A 19,213-nucleotide genomic window follows, 5' to 3' on the forward strand; every position below is an offset into this window, starting at 1 on the left:
GGTGGACATTTCATTCCTTCTTAAAAGGGGGAACCAAATACCCACAGAAAGAGTTGCAGAGATTAACTGTGGAGCGGAGAGTGAAGGAAGGATAAGCCAGCCTAAATATAGCTATCTCCTGAGAGGCTCTGACAGTACCTGACTAATACAGATGTAGAGGCTCACAGCTATCCATTGAACTGAGTACAGGGTCCTCAATGAAGGAGTTAGAGAAAGGACCTATGGAGCTGAGGGGTTTGCACCCCCTTAGGACGAACAACAATATGAACTAACTAGTACCCTCAGAGCTCTCAGGTCTTAACCACCAACCAAGGAATGCACATGGTGGGTCTGATTGTTCTGGCAGCACGTGTATAGTAGATGATTGTAAATTTGATTATCAATAGGAGAAGAGGACCTTGGCCCTGTGAAGGTTCTGTGCCCCAGTGTAGGGGAATGCCAGGGCCAATAAGTGGGAGAGGGTGGGGTGGCAGGCATGGGGAGGGAGGAGGCAATAGGGGTTTGTTCTTGTTATTTTGGTTTGTTTGTTTGTTTGTTTTTCGGAGGGGAAACTGGGAAAGGAGAAATTTACGTGTAAATAAAGAAAATATCTAAAAATTAAAAAAGAGAAAATAATGTATTTTGAAACTTCAAAGTTTAGTAAAATATATCCTTTTGGCAAAAAAAAAAAAATAACAGGCAGCAACAATTACTTTCTTTAATATCTATTAATATCAATGGACTCAATTTTCCAATAAAAAGACATAGATTATCAGACTGGGTACATAAACAGGACACAAAATTTTGTCACACATAGGAAAAATACCTCAGTGACAAAGACAGATACTACCTCAGAATAAAAGGATGGAAAACAATCTTCTAAGCAAATGGTCCCAAGAAACAAGCTGGTGTAGCCATCCTAATATCGAATAAAATCGACTTTCAAACTAAAGTGATCAAAAAAGATAAGGAGGGACACTTCATACTCATCAAAGATAAGATCTACAAGATGAAATCTCAGTTCTGAACCTCTACACTCCAAATGAAAGGGTATCTACCTTCATAAAAGAAACTTTACTAAAGCTCAAAGCACACATTGCACTACACACAATAATAGTGGGAGACATCATCACCCCACTCTCTCCAGTGGGCAGATCATGGAAACAAAAACTAAACAAAGACACAGTGAGACTAACAGAAGTTATGAAACAAATGGATTTAACAGATATTTATAGAACAGTCTATCTTAAAGCAAAAGAATATACCTTCTTCTCAGCACCTCATGGTACCATCTCCAAAACTGACCATATATCCAGTCACAAATCAGGCCTCAACAGATACAAGAAGATTGAAATTATTCCTTGTATCCTATCAGATCACCATGGACTAAGGCTGCGCCTCAATATCAGCATAAACAATAGAAAGCCCACATACACATGGAAGCTTAACAACACTCTATTCAATGATAACTTGGCCAAGAAAGAAAGAAAGAAAGAAATTAAAGACTTTTCAGAGTTTAATGAAAATGAAGCCACAACATACCCAAATTTATAGGACACAATGAAAGCAGTCCTAAGAGGAAAACTCATAACTCTGAGTGCTCCCAAAAAGAAACTGGAGAGAGCAAACACCAGCAATTTGACAGAACATCTGAAAGCTCAATAACAAAAAGAAGCAATTCATCCAAGAGGAGTAAATGGCAGGAAATAATCAAACTTAGGGCTGAAATCAACCAAATAGAAACAAAAAGAACTATACAAAGAATCAACCAATCCAGGAGCTGGTTCTTTGAGAAAAATCAACAAAATAGATAAACCCTTAGCCAGACTAACTAGAGGGCACAGCGACAGTATCCTAATTTAACAAAATCAGAAATGAAAAGGGAGACATAACAACAGAAAGTGAGGAAATCCAAAAAATCATGAGCTCCTACTACAAAAGCCTATACTCAACAAAACTGGAAAACATGGATGAAATGGACAATTTTCTACACAGATACTAGGTATGAAAGTTAAATCAAATCTGATAAATGATCTAATCAGTCTTATATCCCCTAAAGATATAGAAACAGTCATTAACAGTCTCCCAACCAAAAAAAGAAAAAAGAAAAAAGAAAAAGCAAAAAGCCCAGGACCAGATAGGTTTAGCACATAGTTTTATCAGACCTTCAAAGAAGACCTAATACCAATACTCCTCAAACTATTCAACAAAATAGAAACAGAAACTATTCTACCCAATTCATTCTATGATGCCACAATTATTCTGATACCTAAACCACACAAAGACCTAACAATGAAGGAAAACTTCAGACCAATTTCACTTATGAATATTGATGCAAAATACTCAATACAATTCTTGCAAACTGAATCCAAGAATACATCAAAATGATCATCCATCATGATCAAGTAGGCTTCATCCCAGGGATGCAGGGATGGTTCAATATAAGGAAATCTATCAATATAATTCAGTATATAAACAAACTCAAAGAAAAAAACATATGATCATCTCATTAGATACTGAGAAAGCATTTGACAAAATCCAATACCCCTTCATGATAAAAGTCTTGGAAAGATCAGGAATTCAAAGCTATACCTAAACATAGTAAAAGCAATATACAGGAAACCAGTAGCCAACATCAAACTAAATGGAGAGAAACTTGAAGCAATTCTACTAAAATCAGGGACTAGACAAAGCTGCCCACTCTCTCCCTACCTACTCAATATTGTACTTGAAGTCCTAGCCAGAGCAATTGAACAACAAAAGGAGATCTAAGGCATGCATATTGGAAAGGAAGAAGTCAAATTATCACTCTTTGCTGATGGTATGATAGTATACTTGAGTGACCCCAAAATTCCACCAGAGAGCTCCTAAACCTGATAACTTTAGCAAAGTAGCTGGGTATAAAATTAACTCAAGCAAATCAGTGACCTTCCTCTACACAAAGGATAAACAGGCTGAGAAAGAAATTAGGGAAACAACACCCTTCACAATAGTCACAAATAACATAAAATACCTTGGTGTGACTCTAACTAAGCAAGTAAAAGATCTCTTTGACAAGAACTTCAAGTCTCTTGAAGAAGGAAATTGATGATCTCCGAAGATGGGAAGATCTCCCATGCTCATGAATTGGCAAGATTAATACAGTAAAAATGGCCATCTTGCCAAAAGCATTCTACAGATTCAATGCAATCCTCATCAAAATTCCAACTCAATTCTTCACAGACCTGGAAAGAGTAATTCTCAAATTCATCTGGAATAACAAAAACAAAACAAAACAAAACAAAACAAAACAAAAAAAAACCAAAAAACAAAACAAAACAAAAAAACCAAAACAACTAGGATAGCGAACCTCTGGTGAAATCACCATCCCGGACCTTAAGCTTTACTACAGAGCAATGGTGATAAAAACTGCATGTTATTGGTTCAGTGACAGGCAGATGGATCATTGAAATAGCATTGAAGACCCAGAAATGAACATACACACCTATGGTCACTTGATCTTTGACAAAGGAGCTAAAACCATCCAGTGGAAAAAAAGACAGTATTTTCAACAAATAGTGCTGGCTCAACTATCAGTTAGAATGTAGAAGAATGCAAATCGATTCATTCCTTTCTCCTTGTATAAAGCTCAAGTCCAGGTGGATCAAGGGCCTCCACATAAAACCAGATACACTGAAACAAATAGAAAAGAAAGTGGGGAAGAGCCTCGACCACATGGGCACACGGGAAAATTTCCTGAACGTAACACTAATAGCGTATGCTCTAACATTAAGAACTGACAAATGGGACCTCATAAAATTACAAAACTTCTATAAGGCAAAGGACACTGTGTCGCTGCCTTACTGACCAGCGGAAATAAGGAGGCAACCACGAGCTCTTCTCCAAGCAGTTTATTCAGGAACCTTGTACTTTTTCTTTCTCTTTCTCTTTCTTCTCTCTTCTCTATCTCCCTAGCCCCCAGCCCTCATGGGTTAAATACTTTCCCTGGTCCCAATCAACATCGGCTATGTAGCAAAACATAATAGGCTGTGGGAAATCATGCCAGCTTGCATCACAAACTGGAGGCACTCAGCTTTTCCAACTAAGGGCTTGTTTATCACAATGCTCTCTGCTCTGGCTGGAGACCAGGTATTCAATATATAGGGTGGCAGCAGCAGCTCCCCACAATTCCCTCTTTTTGTTTTAAATGCAACAGGCAAGAGTAGAGGTCTGATCTCCAGTAACCTTGAGAAGGACATTGCAATGGCATTACAACTTGATGGTAATATCTCTTGACAAAATATCAAACCCATCTTTGAGAACACATACAGCTAGTTTGTACTACAAACTGGGCTTAGTTAATATCTCTTGGCAAAATATCAAACCCGTCTTCAAGAACATATACAGCTAGTTTGTACTACAAACCAGGCTTATTTAGCCACTCGGTACATGACTCTGTCTTAGGTGATTTATTTGCCAGAGCCCTATCCTGTAGAAGCCACTCGGTACGTGCCTCTGTCTTAGGCGATTTATTTGTCATAGCTCTAACCCGTAGCAGCCAAGTTGGTGCCATGCCCGTCCTATGCTTTTTTTCTGGAGGTGGGACCTGAGGCATCTTAGTTATCAGGGAAATGCAAATCAAAACAACCCTGAGATTCCACCTCACACCAGTCAGAATGGCTAAGATCAAAAACTCAGGTGACAGCAGATGCTGAAGAGGTTGTAGAGAAAGAGGAACACTCCTTCATTGCTGGTGGAATTGCAAGCTGGTACAACCACTCTGGAAATCAGTTTGGTGATTCCTCAGGAAATTGGACATAGTACTACCAGAAGACCCAGCTATACCACTCCTGGGCATATACCCAAAAGATGCTCCAACATGTAAAAAGGACACATGCTCCACTATGTTCATTGCAGCCTTAGTTATAATAACCAGAAACTGGAAACAACCCAGATGTCCCTCAACCGAGGAATGGATACAGAAAATGTGGCACATCTACATAATGGAGTACTACTCAGCTACTGAAAACAACAAATTTATGAAATTCTTAGGGAAATGGATAGATCTGGAGAATATCATCCTGAGTGAGGTAACCCAGTCACAAAAGCATACACATAGTATGCACTCACTGATAAGTGGATACTACCCCAGAAGCTCGGAATACCCAAAATTGTATTGTACAATCAATACAATACAAGAAACTCTAGAAGAAGAAAGACCAAAGTGTGGATAGTTTGTTTATTCTTAAAAGGGGGAACAAAATACCCATGGAAGGAGTCACAGAGAGAAAGTATGGAGCAGAGACTGAAGGAAGGACAATCTAGAGACTGTTCCACCTGGGAATCCTTCCCATATTCAATCACCAAACGCAGACACTATTGTGGATGCCAGCAAGTGTCTGTTATAGTTGTCTTCTGAGAGGCTCTGACAGTGCCTGACTAATACAGAAGTAGGGGCTTACAGCCATCCATTGGACTGAGCACAGGATCCCCAATGAAGGAGCCAGAGAAAGGACCAAAGGAGCTGAAGGGTTTGCAGCCCCTTAGCACGAACAACAATATGAACTAAATAGTACCCTCAGAGCTCCCAGGGACTAAACCACCAACCAAAGAGTACACATGGTGGGACTCATGGCTTCTGCAGCATATGTAGCAGAGGATGGCCTGGTCTGTCATCAATGAGAGGAGAAGCCCTTGGTCCTGTGAAGGTTTTCTGCCCCAGTGTAGGAGAATGCCAGGGCCAGGAAGTGGGAGAGGGTTGGTTGGTGAGCAGGGGGAGGGGGAGGGGGGAGTGAACAGGTTTTTTTGTTTGTTTGTTTGTTTGTTTGTTTTTCAGAGGGGAAACAGGGAAAGGAAATATCATTTGAAATGTAAATAAAGGAAATATCTAATAAAAAGAAAACAATAGGAAACAAAACATAGTCTACTAGGAATGTGTGTCAGCAACAGCTCAAGACTAGTAGGCATAACCAGTTCTTTGTTTTCTTTTTTATTCTAAGTGACAAAGCCATTATAGAAGCATTTCCAAAAAAATGATTGTGGACATTGAGAACACCACACTTGATTGTTGAATGGTTTTGCTCAGATAAGAAGAGATCAACCTCACTGTCTCACACACTAATTGATTAGCTTTCTCCCAGGCTGGGACTCAAAGTTGATGGACAGGCACCTCCAGAACCACCGGATCAGAGTATCGTCTACTTGATCTGATGGCTGCTATATTCTGAACTAAAAGTACATTTCTCTTATTTCAATTCCAGGGACCAGCTTGGGTCACAGAGTTTGTGCCAATCAAAGATTTGTTGAACAATGTCACATAGGTTCATGACCTAAATGGTTGAATTGAAAAGATACATAATATCTGAAACAAAAAGGGTAGTTATCCTTGGATGCCTTAGGGGGAAAAATCCCTTGGGTGTTCTCAGGAGCTGTATAGCCAGCTCATATGCTACTCCTTTTTGTAGTTTACAAAGAAACTCCCATACTCATGTCCAGATGTTCAGTTTATACCCACCCCAGCCAGGAGTATGGGTTCCTCATTCCCTGTGATATCCTCATCAGCATTTGTTATCATTCTTTTTTTAAGATTATATTAAAGGCAAGTTTATTAGGAAGTGGCTCTTAGGCAAGTTCACTGGCCCTGCGAATTGATGCCAGGGGAGTTGCCATTGGAAAAGAAGGTGGGGAAGGGGAAGAGATAGAGAGGGAGGGGCACACAAAGAGAGAGGAGAAGGAGAATTATTGTCATTCCTGATGCTAACCATTTTCATGGGCATGAGACAGAATCTCAGAGCAATATTAATTTTCATTTCCTTTATGATTAAATATGTTGACCACTTTGTCAAACATCTATCAGCCATTTGTGTTTCTTCCTCTGAGAACTGTGTCTCCTCAATGCATCAGCCCTTAGAGTGGCTAAGAGGCTTTTTTTCTAGTTCTTTCCTGTCTGGTATAATCAGTAAGGATTTTCTCCTGGTCTATAAACTGCTCTTTTACCTTTTACTTTGCTTTTTACTTTAATGGAATCCCATTTGTCAGCTCTTGGGTTTGTTTCCTGTTGCTATTGGAATCCTTTCTCAGAACGATTTTGCCTGTACTTTCTGTTTTGAAGTGTTTTTCCTGTTTCCATCTAGCAATTTCAAAGCCATTGATGTAGTTTGAATTGATTTTTGAAGGGTAAAATAAATGGATCTAATTTCATTTTCTAACATGCAGATATCCAGTTTCCCCAGGTTCATTTATTGAAAAGATTTTTTCCAATGCGTGTTTTTCACATTTGTGTTTTTTTTAAAGAATGCGGCAGTGGTGGCCCGGGTCCATTTCCAGGTCCTCTATTCCATTTCATTGGACTGCTTGTTAGTGTCTGGTTTACGAACATTCTCTCAGTTGCCAAGGTTCGGAAGTGTGATTCCGTCACGTCTCCAACCTTGTTCTTTCTACTTGGGATTGTTTTGACTACTCTGGATCTCTTTTGTTTTCATATGAACTTTAGGATTATTTTCTAAGTACTGGGAAGAAGTAGCTGGAGTTTTGGTGGGGACTGTGGTGACTCTGTAGGCTGCTTTGGGCAACATTCATCGTATGAATTCTACCAATCTGTGAATGCAGAAGGCGGCTGCTCTTTCCAGTGTTTTCTTCCTTGATTTCTCCCTTAATGTCTTCAATTTGTCACCTCCTTGATTATGATCATTCCTACCTATTTTTGAACTTATATTGAACATGATATTTTTCTTAATTTTCTTTTCATTAAATGTGTTATTGATATAAAAAAAGCTATGCCTTTTGTGCATTGGTGTTGTATAATCTACCAGACCCTTATAAGAGCTTTTACAATGAGATTTTAGGGCCTTTTACATGTAGGAAAAAATCATCTGAAGAAAACATAATTTGCTTATTCTTTTTCTGTTTGTATCTTGTTTTTTCCCCTTCTGTACGCTGCTCTAGTCATATCTTTAAACACTACTGAGTAACTCTGATCTCCATTGTCTCACGCCATGGTTTAGTGTAAATACTGTGTTTTCCAGTATGTTGTATGAGGTTCTTCGTGTGTAGCTTTTTTATGCTGGGATATGCTCTTTTTAACCCTAAATCCCTCAGAGGCTTTTTTTTAAATGGTACATTGATCTTTTTTTGGGATCTTTGGGATAATTGGACTATTTCTGTCCTTAAATTCTTTATATGGTATATTACATTTATTGATTTGCATATGGTGAACTAACTTTGCATGTCAGGATAAAACCAACTTGATTGTGATACCTGATCATAGTGTAGTCTTGAATTCAGTTTGCATGTAATTTATTGTGAATTTTTATAACTGACTGGAAGTAAGTCCAGTTTCCACTTCATTTTTTTTTGCTATGTCCTCATCTGGTTTTGGAGTCACAGTTACGCTGGCTTCATAGGATGTGTTGGCTAGTACACATTCCCTTTCTATTTTGCAGAACAATTTCAGAAATGTTGGTGTTAGCCATCATTCAAAAGCTCCATAGAACTCAACGGTGAATATGTTCAACCCTGAGCCTTCATTTGTGGAGATGCTTTTAATCACTGCTCCCAGAAACACCAGTAAGGAGGTGGCACCACCCTCAGTGACCTAGGCCTTCCCACATTAATCAGGAAAATGCACCAGGGTTGGCCAAAAGGACAAATTGGTGGGAGCATTTTCTTAATTGAAATTTCCCTCTTTCCAAAGCACTCTGGCTTATGTCAAGTTTGTATAAAACTTGCCAGCACAAGGCAATACTGCTGGCTATCACCATTGATAATTTTTCCCCCTGTGGCGTACACAACATCTTCCAGCACCATGAAAGCTAACCACCATGAAAGTTAACTACTATGAAAGCTAACCATCCACTATGAAAGCAAATCACTAGGAAAGCTAACCACTAGGACAGCTAACCATTATAAAAGCTAACCACTGAGGATAGGGTTTCAGGCCTGCATCAGCCTGATTTCTCTATCTTGCAACCAAAGTGTGTTGTGTCTTCAGTTATCTGGGGTCTTACCATCTAGTTGTGACAAGCAGAACAGTGACAATAGTCTGTATTGTTTTTGGAGTCTCTGGGGCCTTCTTGAAAAATAACTCCTAAGGAGGCATTGCATTCCCTACATTTGTATCTTCATTTTATATCCAATATCTTATTTGGGTAACTTAATTTGATTCTAAGAATTTTTTAAATTTCTCTGATCATTCATTCAAATGTGTATTGTTTGGTCTCTGTTTGCATGATTTACTGTTGTGATTGATTTTTGGTTTTGTTCCTCTATGATATAAGTGAATGCAAGAAATTATTTTATTTATTTTTCATTGAAACTTGTTTGTGATCTGATATGTGCTGTTTTAGGAATGATTCCATAGATGACTGAGAAGACTGTAGATTCTGTTTCTGTTGGATTGAATACTCTGTATATTCACTTAAGTCCATTTGTTCTATGGCATAGTTTACCTCTGAGACTTCTTTTTTGACTTTTAATGTGGATGAGACTTCCAAAGATAAGAATGGCATATAGGAATCACCCAGTTTCATCACAGGAGGACCTACCTGTCTTTCTCTTATGTCCATTCATGTTTGTTTATGAAATTGAAATTGGAAGTTCCAGTCTCTGGTGGATATATGGTAACAATTGTTACACCGTCATGATATGTTAGTAGGTACTGGCTTTCTTTATCTATTCTAATTCACATTTGAAATATTCTTTATTTCACATATTATTATATGATATTCATACTTTATACATTTCAAATAACGATGTGAGCTTGGTTTTTATTTGCCTGGAAGCTTGGTTTCTATCCTTCAACCCTCAGTTTGAAGATGGTTTTACCAGTAATGTGTGTTTTCTGATGACAACGGATAACTAGGATCATGTTTTTTAAATCTAGTCAGTGGTTCTGCCCAATTTTTATAAATAATTTTTATGTATTTATCTACTTGTTTAGTGTGTATGTGCTTGTGAATGTGTGTATGCACATATGCATACATGTGCCGAGTCATGTATGTAAAAGTCTAAGACCATTGCAAGAATTTTTTTTCTCATCATATAGCATCCATAATATTTAGGCATTCAGGTTTGTCAACAAGAATCTTTACCTGCTGAAAGATCTTTCTTGCCCATAACCTGAACATTTTAAGTGGTGAGTTAAGGTTATTTACATTCAAGGTTATTGCTGGTTCTGCTTTTCTTCCTTTCCTATCTGTGTTAGAGGTTGGCAGGTTAGCAGCATTGGACAGGTAAAGTCTTTCCAAACTTGCCTTTACTCATCCATTCCGTCTTTGTCTTTTAGTTTTGAGATTATTATATAATTACATAGTTTCTCTCTTCTTTTTCCTTCCTTCAAAGTCCCTCATACACTTCTCTTTGGTATACTTAAATTCATGGCCTCGCCGAGCAGTGGTGGCACACACCTTTAATCCCAGCCACTTGGGAGGCAGAGGCAGGCGGATTTCTGAATTTGAGGCCAGCCTGGTCTACAGAGTGAGTTCCAGGACAGCCAGGGCTACGCAGAGAAAACTTGTCTCAAACAAACAAACAAACAAACAAAAACAAAACAAAAAACAAAAAACAAATTCATGGCCTCTTTCTTCATTATTTTATATATGTGAGTGAGTGAGTGAATGTGTGTGTGTGTGTGTGTGTGTGTGTGTGTGTGTGTGTGTGTGTGTGATGTGCTCAGTCCCTGAGTCTATATAATGTTACTTGTATATATGTTTTCAGGGTGGACCATTTGGTATTGGATAACCAATTGATGTTGTCTTCTCTGTCGTAGACTATTTCTCCTGCTGTCAGCATTCCTTAGTTGTCTGCAATTCGCTTGTCTTCTCCCTTGTGCATCCCTACCCCAGGTTGGCATGTTTATGGCTGTCATTCTTGATCAGCCCATGCTTATGCAGCCATGTTGGTGGGATCTTTGGGTGTAGCTTCTGTAATAACTAGGAAAAACAGTCTCAAAGCAAGTTCCCTGATCCTGACTCTACCTTTCTACTCTCCCTCCCTCAGTGTTCCCTGAGCCTTAAATGTATAAACCCATTCTTCTTACAAAATTTAATATTTCCTTTGATCCTGCAAATGGGATTATTTTCCACCCTCCACAGTTCTTTAGGTCTCTTCTCTAGTGATAACTTGGCTATCATGAACTGCCCTAGTCTGTATTTACCTTGAAATATTCTCTTTTTTTCCCCAGCAATCTTAAAAGATACCTCTGAGGGAGACAGAAATTGTAGTTCCTTTCCTGGCTTAGGCTATATCTTTCCATGCTGTCCAGGCTTGTAGAGTTGTTGGTGAGTGTTCTGATGATATCCTGTTGTACTTGTCTTTGTAGAAGAGTTGTTTCCCCCTTCATTACTTTTAATATTGCTTCCTTGCTTTGTGTGTTGACAGTTTGACTATAGTACATCATAGAGTGTTTCCTCCTGAGATAGCTGTTGGAGTCTAAATGCTTCTTGTGTTTGGCTGTCCATTCTTTCTCTAGGTTTGATAAATTTTCTGCCAACTTTCCATGAATTAATTTTCTATTTCTTGAGACTTTTTATCTAACCTCCTCTTTGATCCCATGGATTGGTCTCTCAATTATATCCCAGAGTTCTTAGAAGTTTTGATCATGCTCACTCATTTTTAACATATTATTGTTTGGATTTGTCCTCACTGCTGACATTTGAGCTTCTGATTGCTTTGTTTGGTAATGATGTCCACTATCGTTGATTCTTTTGTTACCATTTTTTATGTTCTATTGTTTTCAGACCCCGTCTCTCCTTGCTGAGTTTTATTTCCATGTTTTTAGAATCTCTCCTCCAAACTGAGCATTCCATTCACTTTGCTAGCATTGTTGCCTAGGTCCCAAATTAATAGTTCATTCATCTGTTTAAGTCCTCTATGTGGTCATTCATCCTTTTAAATGTTTTGTATTATACTTGTTTGTTTGTTTGTGTATATAGATGTGTATTTATTTGTTTGGATATGTGTGTGTGTGTGTGTGTGTGTGTGTGTGTGTGTGTGCTACAGCACATGAGTGGAGTGGAACATGGGACATCTTTCAGAAGTTGGGTCTCTCCTTCTACCATGTAAATCCCAGGGTTGCCAGGTTTGGTAGTAAATTCCTTTACCCATTGAGCCATTTATCCTTTGAAAAAGTAAGACTCTAAAATCATTCTCTGGCATTTGAGATTATCATTACCTTTGGTTTCTGATATTGAAAGCTGTAAGCTTGTGGCTGTGGTTTGCTTGTTCATATTTGTTGGTATGTTTTTGTAGTGTCTTATGCATCTATTGGGAGGAGGTGTCCTCTAGTTTTTCTTTCTCATTTTTCTGCTCCTCTTGTTTGTTCTATTTTACACAGTGAGATCTTTCATTTGGATTAGTGTTCCTCTGCACTACTAAGCAGGAAGCATACTTCTTTGATAAATGTGGTGATTCTACAGCAATGTTGTTCTCAGCTTGCACTAGAAGACACTTGTCTGAGTAAACTGTGCCCTGCCCCTGATTAGGTTCAGAGACCTGGGCATTTGGTTGCTGATTGGAAAAAATGTAGCTTTTTATGGTTTGATATAATTATATATCAAATAATAATAATAATAATAATAATAATAATAATAATAATAACAACAACTAAGGGGTAAAACAAAGAGGGAGTGTGAAAATGGGAAATGAGAGAATAAAGCTTGAATAAGGAAAGTATGTGTGTCAGGGCTACAAATGATAATAAAGAAACATTATAGTAGATACAGTGAAAGAAAGGACACACATGGAAGACTAGTCAGGTAACATAAGTTAAAACAAGTTACACAATTTGAGTACAAAAGTGTAAATAGATTAAAAATAAGAAATAAGATGAAACAGAAGACATTGTGAACTCAGCTTTCTCACTGTTTGTGATGAATGTAATTTTACCTTCCTCCTCAACTGACCTGTGGAGCAGGCAGTAGAGAAAGTCAATAATCCAAACCTGACGAGTTGATACATCTTTCCTACTGTGATGGATTTCTATGTGGGACTCTGCTTTCCCACATAGGGATTTTGTTGAAGATTGGTGCTAATGCTTTGAATTTGCATGTGCAGATGCTAGAGGTCCTTGTCCCCAATTAGTTTATGACCTATCAATAAAGATGCCAGTGGCCAATGAATGGACATGGGGCTGAAAACTTAAAGTCTTGAGGGTAGGATGCAGGGAGGAACAGGAGGACCATGACTTGGGGAAAAAGAATGGGATGCAGTATTGGCAGGAGATAAAGCCAATAGCCATGTGAGATTTCAGGTAACTGGCCACTGGCCACTACCCTGATTGGGTAGCAGGAGTGTCCAGCCTTTGAGGTAGCCAAGGCATTAAAAAAAATAAGGTAATGTGTGTGTGTGTGTGTGTGTGTGTGTGTGTGTGTGTGTGTGTGTCTTACATAGACAAATCAAGATAGCTTCTTGGCAGGTATGCAGTGTGAACTGCTGGGAGCACAAAACAATGCATCACCACAAGAGATGGCGCCCAACATGGGGGTCAAACCCATGACTTGGTTTAAGAATACCATGCTGTACCAACTGAGCTAGCTGGCCATTTTAAAATTAACTGGAGTGTGTGTGTGTGTGTGTGTTTTTCATTCATGGAGTCAAGATAGCTCCTGGGTGGGTGCACGAGTGTGACCAACGAGGAGCACAAGGTAGTACAGCCAAAACCTCACTACTACAGGATTTACCAGGAACTTTTGCCAGGGTAATTTTCCATGAATTACCCAGTCTGAATAACACACCCCTACCTGTCAGTTTGTCAGGTAGTCTTGCTCAAGGTGCTTGGGGTCAGGGTTCTTTCCATGTGAGGCTCTTTGTGACAACAGCTCTGAAGGAGTATGGAAGATCAGCTCCATGCCTTTCCCTTTGTCCCTGGGTAGTCTTCCCATAAAGACTGCACCCACCCCAACTCTATGTTCTTTACATTCCTGTGTTGTTGCTCACCCAGGCAGTGGCAGAGGAGGGGTGAGGGTTAGGGGCTCTTTCCCAGGCTCTTTAGGATACCCGTGGAGAACTTCTCCTCCAGTCCTCAGCGTGTCTCCATCTCAGCAGTTGGTGCTGCTGTAGTCCTTTCTCCTCCTGTGGTATATCTAGCCACTAGGTATATATCAACAGCCCTATCAATCTCTCTGGATCACTCTTCTTTCAGCACCTAGCTCTAGACATCACCTAACCCATCTTTTCTATGGCTAGGCACAGATTTGATTCGTTATCCTTGCTTGCTTCTTTGGAGAGCTATTACCAAGGTCCAATTATTTATTTTCTGCAGGTTTTTTCTCTCATAAGAATAGAATCTTTTATTTTTAGGCCTTGCTCATCATTTCCCTGAGTCACAAAGAGTTGGCTGCTCATACGACATCTTGCCCAGATGCTTTAAATTTTTCTCAATGATTTGTGTGAATATATTATAAAGGTGTCCTTTATTAGTTCCATTTGCTTCATGCTTCCATTTTTGTTTTGGCTATGCTTTTAATAGCTAGAACCACAAATATTTTAAATTTGCATGTAGTCATTTGTACCAACACTTACTTTGTGATCTATTTGCTCATTATTGGATTTTTATACAGACAAACAAGAAAGTTTGGATGCATTTCTTTTTGTGGCTTTCCTTAAGAGAAGGAGCTTATCTATATTTGATGAGCAGGAGGAAAATCTCATCTTTCCAAATTTTAAATGAATCTTGGCTTTAGTTTATTTTTAAAACTTTACTTAAAATTTATGATTTTTATGCATATAATTATTTTGCTTGCATATATGTGTGTTTATCATACGTTTGCTCAGTGCCTATGAAGATCAGAAGAGAGTTCCGGGTCCATTAAAAGTAGAGGCATGTACAGTTGTAAACCACCATATGGGGGCTAGAAACTGAAGCCTGGCCCTCTGCAAGAACAGCAAGTATTCTTAACCACTGAACCCTCTCGTTAGCTTCTGGCTTTCATTGATAAAATTCTGACTTGTAGATAATCACCTTTGGGAACTTTGATTTCAGAACATCAAGATAAAAAAAGTGCAGTAAATTAAAGTAGAAGTTTACTAACCATTTATTTCATATATGATGACTCATTGTGTGTGCGTGTGCCATAGTGTACACATATAGGACAAGGGATGGTGACTCGCTTGTGTGTGTGTGTGTGTGTGTGTGTGTGCCACAGTGTATACATGTAGGACAGGGGAAGAATCCTACTTGCTTTGTTTGCTTTGCAACACCTTTATCTGCTGAGCTTCACAGGCTCCCAGCACTTGGGAGGCAGAGGCAGGCAGATTTCTGAGTTTGAGGCCAGCCTGGTCTACAGAATGAGTTTCAGGACAGCCAGAGCTATACAGAGAAACCCTGTCTTGAAAAACCTTATATATATATAAGGTTCTGGCAGTCAGGAGGTGGGAGAGGTACACTAGGGTGTTAAAACTTTCATAGAAAAAAAGAAAAAAGTTAAGGAATGCTAAGTAAGTAATGAACAAACTAGGGAGGACTCTGCCTTTAGTAAGGAGACCCACTATCTTCTGCACTTGATGCAGGAGCTTTTAGTTCCTGGGTCTTTGGGACGTCAGTTTCTCTCTCTCTCTCTCTCTCTCTCTCTCTCTCTCTCTCTCTCTCTCTCTCTCTCTCTCTCTCTCTCTCTCTCTCTCTCTCCCTCTCTCTCTCTTTCTCTCTCTCTCTCTCCCTCTCTCTCTCTCTCTCTCTCTCTCTCTCACACACACACACACACACATACAAACTGACAGCTTACATTGTGTGTAATCATGATATATTACAACACAATAACACAATATAGTGAATTATATACACACTGTGGAATGACTAACTCCAGTTAATTAACATATGCATTAGGTCACATAATTATTATGAGGTATAATTACTATCTTTCACAGTTTTCTTATGTTACTTGTGCTGCTGGTGATGGAATATCCATTAATAGCATAATCCTTTTTCTCATCAATAACATATGAGTTTTATGGATTTAAAGCAATCAGCTTATATGCTTTAGCTGCATTTGGGAATAACACAACTGTGGTTACACTGGACATTCAGGATGGCCCAGACTTCAGCATTGGCCACCACCCTGATCAGCCTCCCAAGCATGTTGGGAGAGAGAAGCCAGACCGGAAAAACCACTGTGATCCCAATTATAGATATGTTCAAATTAGACAAAATGGTAGCCTGTTATCATGGTTCCTCTTGGGGCTAAGAAACAGTGGCCAGAAGAGGACTGAGGCAGTCCTGAGTGCTGGAATGATTCTGTTTTTCGTTTGGGTGTTGCTTATTTGAATAGACGGTTCTTGTCAAAATCCACAAGACGGCACCTAGAGGTTTTTTTTCTTTTTACTTATTGTATACACTCATCACATTTCAATCACAGGTATACCCAGATTATTAGAAGCACTGGGGGAAATTCCATTAGATGTGAGACTGTGAAATGATAATAACAGGGAAATCACAATTCCTATTCTCAGCAGATGCATAGAAGCCCTGTTTAGATGAGGGTTGGAAAGGAGCCAGAGCATTAAAGTAGTAGAGACAGGGCTGGAAAAAAGCTCCAATTTCTGTAATGGGTGGAGCCAGTGGCAGAGAGCTATGACTAGAAAGAATGTGTGAGGCAGTCCTGCAGCATGTCCCTAAAGAGATATGGCAGATTTCTGCTAGGAGGCCACACCCTTGGGAAAAACTGGGGTCTGTCTCCATCCCTAAATACACCTTCAGACAGGCCTTCTGGGCTCAGAGCCCAAGCCTTTTAATATTAAAAATGCCAACTTGGCAGCTCCATTCTGTCTGCGAGCACTGTTTTGTTTCTTTCCCACTTTATTTGAATGCTGTAGCACTATGGAGTTCAGCAGACTGTTAGAAAAAGCTCTCTCGGTTCAATAGGAAAGCCTTTCAGAGCCTTTGTTTGCAATAGTAAGCTCTTCAAACAATCACATAGATTTGAGCTGGTCTGCCAACGTTTTGAAACAGATTCTACTCATCTATTCAGAGACCCTGTGACCAGCCTTGTTCTGTCTTTAACGATTCAGATCTATACACATACTAGCAACATTATATGGACTGAGCAGGTTGTATTTAAATATTTAGGTATACATATACATTCATACATACATACATACATACAACATATATTTGCACACATGTATAAACAATGAAAGAAAAAGAGGCTATGAATTTGAAAGTTTGCTGGAGCAAGGGTAGTTTATTGGGAGGGGTTGGACGGAGGAAAGGGAAGGGAAAAATTTATATTTTCATTTCACAAAACATAAAATAACTAATCAAACAGCCCCTCCTCTGCTAAGTCCTCCGCACAACCCTTCCAAATGCACGTTCTCATTTACTTCTTTTGAACTCACCTGGCCCTTCATCTTAGATTTTTTTAAAGGGTGATGACATAATTCAGTGGTATGGTGGCCTTGGAGTTATAAAACTTTTCAAATAATTTTTAATTTCTTTAAATGTTCCTTTTTCCCAATTACTGTTTAGGCTTGTTCAGATTATTAAAAATGCCCGTGAAGTATCTGACATAGAAGACACATAAAAGACATTGCTCTCCCTATACTGTATCCCCCTTATCCTGTATCTCACTATCTTGTATCCCCTTATCCTTGTGTTGTCTGCCACTCACCAAGCAGACCAATCATGCTACTATAGAGAAGACTGAGTAAGAGTTGTAAGCACCAGGTACTGGAGCTCATTAAAGACCATCTTGGAGGCTGAATACCAGAGGTAGACAACATGACTGGATGGAAGGCATCCGTCTTTCTAAATGAGCTTTCTACAAGGGGAGAATAGCTTGTACCTCAGGTTTCCAATAAGCAAATTATCTTAACCTACCTGAGCATTCTAAGGTAACACACAGAAGCTGACAGTTCTCCTGTAGACCTGGGATTAGCTAGAAACCATATCTGGACAAATCATATTAGACAAAGTAGATCCTCATGGATTCAGGCAAAGAGGGTTGGATAGGAGCTACATTTCAGCTATGTAGGAAATTGCTATCTACTCTAAGTAGAGCAGAGAGTGCGAGGGGGAGACCAGATAGGTACCCTGGGAGAAGTGAGTCCTGAGACTAACTTTGACATAATTGAGACCAGGAGAGAAGAGGTCCAGCAGTAAGAGCCATGCAGAAGCTGAAAAACACTCTGCAGCTGGAATAACAGGAATAGGCTAGAAAATGTGAATCACCTGTGAGATGCATGGGGATCTCTTGGCAGGGGCACATATGAACAGGCAGGAGACAGGACAGAAAGAAGCCACCAAAGGATCCTACATGCTAAATTAAGAGACCAGACTTGGAAGGATATTCTGTAAGTTTTTGAGTAAATGAGCCCATCATATGTCATTTTAGACATTTCTGAAACATTTACCACATGCTGGGTGCTGAGCTAAGTATTGTATACAGTTTACCTCATTTTTATGGCAAATTGGTACTGTAAGTCTGGTCTTCATCTTTTAGAGGGGAAACTAAAGTTTAGTGAGTTTGAATAACTTCCTGAAGTTCACAATAGTAGACCCATCTGGGGCTCAGACTCTGGTCTGTTCAAAAGCCTGCATCCTCAACTCATCCTCTGTTGTCATGAGTCCCCAGGGATGGCACACTTCAGATGTTAAAAGGGACATACAAGTGATGCACACTAAAGGGCTGACTTGTAGTCAAGATTACTCAACATCTCAAAGGGTCACAGGGAGCAGCAGTAGTGTGAATAGTGACAGAGGCTGAAGGAGTTATAAAAGGCAGGACCAAAGAGCTGGCATAAGAGCTGTTGGATTGACCTACCGGAGCTGCTATGGGTGGTGGAATGGCTGGTAAGGTAAGAAGGCAAGCAAGGCCTTTGGATTTTGATGGATTCTAGTAAGACAATGCCAGCCTCTCCCCAACCTGTGAATAGTGCCAGGCCTCCCTGAATAGCAGTGTGGCCTTAGGAAGAAACTGTGGGGAGCAATGAGGGGAGATAAAATCCCCACCAGGGTCAGATCACAGAACCAACACTGAGGCATAATGGAGATGAGGAGGGGGTGGCTGGTGGCAGATACTGCACCCAGCTTATTCTCTGACATGCTTTTTAATCTTTCACTGACCTTTATAGAACAAGGTTAGATGAATCTGCTGCCTCCCCGCTCTGACCTCATTCTTTGAGGAATCTTTAGGCCAAAGACATATGGGTCCACCTATTTCTCATCTCTAAATACTTGGATACCAGAATTCCCTTCCCAACTCTTCTAAGCATACTTTTAAGATCACTGTGGTCCTCTTGATAGGGTTCTTCTCATACTTCTTTTGTT

The sequence above is a fragment of the Mastomys coucha genome, unplaced genomic scaffold (assembly GCF_008632895.1).
Source record: "Mastomys coucha isolate ucsf_1 unplaced genomic scaffold, UCSF_Mcou_1 pScaffold8, whole genome shotgun sequence".
In the NCBI taxonomy this organism is placed as follows: Eukaryota; Metazoa; Chordata; class Mammalia; order Rodentia; family Muridae; genus Mastomys; species Mastomys coucha.